This window comes from Aptenodytes forsteri, unplaced genomic scaffold (genome assembly GCF_000699145.1).
Source record: "Aptenodytes forsteri isolate BGI_AS27 unplaced genomic scaffold, ASM69914v1 Scaffold141, whole genome shotgun sequence".
NCBI lineage: Eukaryota > Metazoa > Chordata > Aves > Sphenisciformes > Spheniscidae > Aptenodytes > Aptenodytes forsteri.
The window spans coordinates 1,015,553-1,019,476 of NW_008794416.1; positions in this window are offsets into that span (position 1 = coordinate 1,015,553).

Genomic DNA, 3,924 nt, shown 5'->3' on the forward strand with positions numbered 1-3,924 from the left:
GAGCAATTGCACTGTGCATCACTTGCTTTGTATAGTCGTCTTCTTATTATTTCTATTGCTATTATTATTATTTTATTTTATTTCAATTATTAAACTGTTTTTGTCTCAACCCATGAGTTTTCTCACTTCTACTCTTCCAATTCTCTCCCCCATCCCACCGGTGGGGTGGGGGGAGTGAGCGAGCAGCTGTGTGGTGCTCAGTTGCCGACTGAGGTTAAACCACCTCACTGGGCAACCTGTTCCAGTGTTTCACCACCCTCAGCGTAAAAAATTTCTTGCTTATATTTAGTCTGAAATTCATGTAGGGACCGTTGTGCTGAAGGTAGTTACCTCCCAAGGACTTGTATGGGAGTTGAGGCTTTCATGAGGCTGGGAAGGACCATTAAAAAAAATCTCAGCCCTTACCATACCAGCCAAGGGACTTTCTCCAGTAGCTCTTCCAGGAGCCCCAGTAACTCCAGCACCCCACAGGACCAGAGGAGGTAGGACCACAGATCAGGGAGGAAAAAGCTATACTAAGGAATTGTATGGGATGGGAGATGACACTTGAAGACCAGGCTGTTGGAGGGGTTTAGGTTTGTTCATCAATTACAGTGAAGGGAATAAGACGTCAATTAAACTCTGCTGGGTGGCAGTAACCAGCACCTTCCCCTCCAGCCCTTCTCCTGGGGATGCTCAGGGTCTGCATCCCCAGTGCTGAGGCCATCCCAATCACAGGGCCACTCTGGATGTTCGGGGGGTTCTCAGGCTTCCTGTGCACCCCAGCCCTGTGTGTGAATCACTCGTGGGGTTGCCCCACCAGCGTGACCCTGTGTGGGCATTTCTCAGGCTGGCATGACCCCAAACACCCATTGGCATAAGGGAGATAAGCATCCACCCCTCGCTTTCTAGGAATAGGGTTATTAATGTCAGTAGATGGCACTATTTCTTCTGCAATAAATGCAGGTGGTTCCCACCACTGCTCCGAAACAATGAGCTGGACCTGGCAGGAGAAGCAACGGGCTGAGGGCAACCTGCTTCCCAGGAGCCCCATCAGCACCAGGAGCCGGCAGTGGGCTCCATGCGGGGCTGTGGCCAGCTGATGCCAGGAGCTGGGCAGAGGGTCTCCAAGGTCCCTGCGGAGACCTGTCCTCCTGGAGGTTGTCTTCACATTGGGTTTGGTGCCCAACAGTGAGTCAATGATCATCAGCCCAAACCTCAGGAAGCACTGCCAAACCACGGCGCTGCTTGTTTTGTATTGGCTCTTTTTTTAGGGTTGAAATTCAGTGTTTGTTGCTGATTCTCCAGGTGGAAAGGGAGGAGAAGACAGCTTTTGCATCCCTCCCTGCTCCCCTTCGCCTGCACCCAGCTCCAGGTGACACCACTGTGACTGCTGTCCCCAGATGCTCTCAGCTGGAGAGATGCCTACAACCGGGGGTCTCATTTGGACAAGTCCCAAGTGGGGGGCTCACTACCTTTATAGGCCCTATAAGCTTCTAATATCAGCTAGAAATCCCCCTGCTCAGCTCTGCCCCAGCCCTTGGGGAACCGCAGGACCCTGGGGCCACTGCGTCCTACCCTGTCCTTGCTTTCACCAGCACCGGGGCTGCTCCCATGGGTGCTGGCATGCACCAACGGGCTCCCAGCCATCCCCGTGCTGCAACAGTGGCTATTGGTGGCCAGCCGGGGGGTCACTCTCCACCTCACCGAAGCAAACTGCATCTCCGAGAGGTGCTACCAAGCGTAACTGAATATTTAAATAATAAAACGAAACCCTGCTGGTGGGAGTACAGCTGCTATTACACTTATTATTTAATTGCGGCGGTGCTGCAGAGCCCTAGGCATGCACCTGGACCCCTCGTGCTAGGTGCTGTACAAACAGGACGGAGGAGAAGACTTTGGCATTTAAAGGCACTGAGTCATTCCTTCGCCCTCTCATCTGAAACCTCAGCTTTGTCTAAAACCTTTAGGATTTTGTTTAATGGGTGCAACTAATGGTGAGGTAATCAGGGAGCCTTTCAACACAAAACTGAGCGATCAGTGGGTTGGATGCCTTTTGATCTCGCTGCAGAGAAAAGGCATTGCGAGGAGAAGCCATGCGGTGGGGTACCGGGAGATGCTGTGTGAGTGGGCGGCCGAGCCCGGCCCAGGGCCGCGTCTCCCACACCGAGCCCCTTGTGTCAGGATCCGGCCGGGGACCATTGTCCTCGTGCCATGTCCTGGTGCACACTGAGGCCCTGCGGCACATCTCCGACACCGCTCAGATGCTGCCCAAGGGGACATGGGGATGGCCAGGGATGACTGTCCCTCTCCGTCTCCTGCAGAAAAGGGACTTCTGTTCAAGACTTGCTGCTGACAGGACACCAATTTTGACCTATCCTCCCTGAAGGCACTCAAACCAAGCAGGGGGTGCAAGCTGTGCCTTCCCCAGGCTCCTGGATGTCCTGCTTCTGTCTGGCCAGCTCCATAGCTTTCTTTCCCAGAGGAAAACCATGGAAAGGGGAGAAGGTCCCCAGCAGGTTCCTGCAGAAGAACAGCAGCCGATGGATGCCCTGGGGAGGGGTGGACGGTCTCTGCCAGGGTGGTTAGCTGGGGAGCCCGGGCTGTCCCTCCCGCGGCTGTGTGCACAGTGCACAGCCAGGCCAGAGCAGAAGTCCTCTTGGCTTCTCCTCTCCCGAGGGTGACTTCACCCAAAACCTTTGCTGTGTGGCAACATCTGGCCAGGGCGTGAACTGGGGCAATAGTTCTGCAGTGACAGAGGCCCCAAGGTAAATCCATGAAGTTATACTTGTAGGTACATTCTTTCGCACTGATCTTTTGCCTGGCAAGCTGGTACAAGCTACACCTGCAGGACTCCTTTTCCTTCCCGCTGGTGTGAGCTGGGTCTACCTCAGGAGATCAGTGCTGGCACAAGGAGAGTGATGGGAGGACTCCAGGGTGATGCTGCTCCTCTCCCATCATCTGGCACAGATGTTGTATGGGCTCAGGGGTCACATTTGCAGCCTCCCAAGGTCCCAACCTTGTAGAAACAACCCTTTTGAGCTCAGTGGTATAGCTGAGGCCAAGCCCTGCCAGGTTAGTGTTCAGCTGGGTGAGCCACCGCATGGTCACAAGGAAGGGGACAAGGGACATATGGATAAGGCAAGGGACAGATGGGCTTGGGTTGAGCACACAACCTCCTTCTCAAGGCTCATGCTAAAGCGATATCCTTTGAAAGGACCTTAAAGGAGTATGTTTAGAGTTGCTACACTAGAAGCAGTAGCATTGAGGGGTGTCCCTCTCCTTTTCAGTGGTGGCCAGCTCATGGGATGGGGGAAAAGGGACTGATGGAGGTAGATCTGCTCCTGCTGGTATCAGATTAGGAGGCACCAGCCTGTTTAGGAGGTGTAATATAAAGAATAACCTCCCCTACAGTTATCACACCTGACTGACAACCAAGCATAAACGATAAAATGGATAAATGATAATTTTATCATAAGGAAATGGAACGAACAGGATAATGGAGGGGGTAATCCAACTGGCGATCGCAGCTAAAACTATAGCTGAGCACAAGATCATCCTGTTCAGCACCAGGAGGGAAGATTTGCTGCTCTGCTTTGCATTAAACGTCATGTATCTGCAACAGAGAGATGTTGGGCTGGGCGACCAAGCCACTCGCAAAGATGCTTCTCCAGCAAATGCCGTGGTAGTCCTGAAAAATTACATGTCCCTGGGGTTGGCACCAGTGTGCTGGGTTGGGTTGCTGCAATGGTAAGTTAGCTAGGTCAAGCTAATGCCACGAGCTGATCTGGCTCACTGTGTCACTGCATGGCAGTGCTGAGAGCCCAGGGACATGCCACTCACCCCACAGGTTGGCTTTAGGTGGAGCGAGGAGCTGGGACTAAATACCCACTCTGTCCTGGGAGCTGGCATCCACCGTTGAGGTCCTCTCTCTGCCCTGAGCAG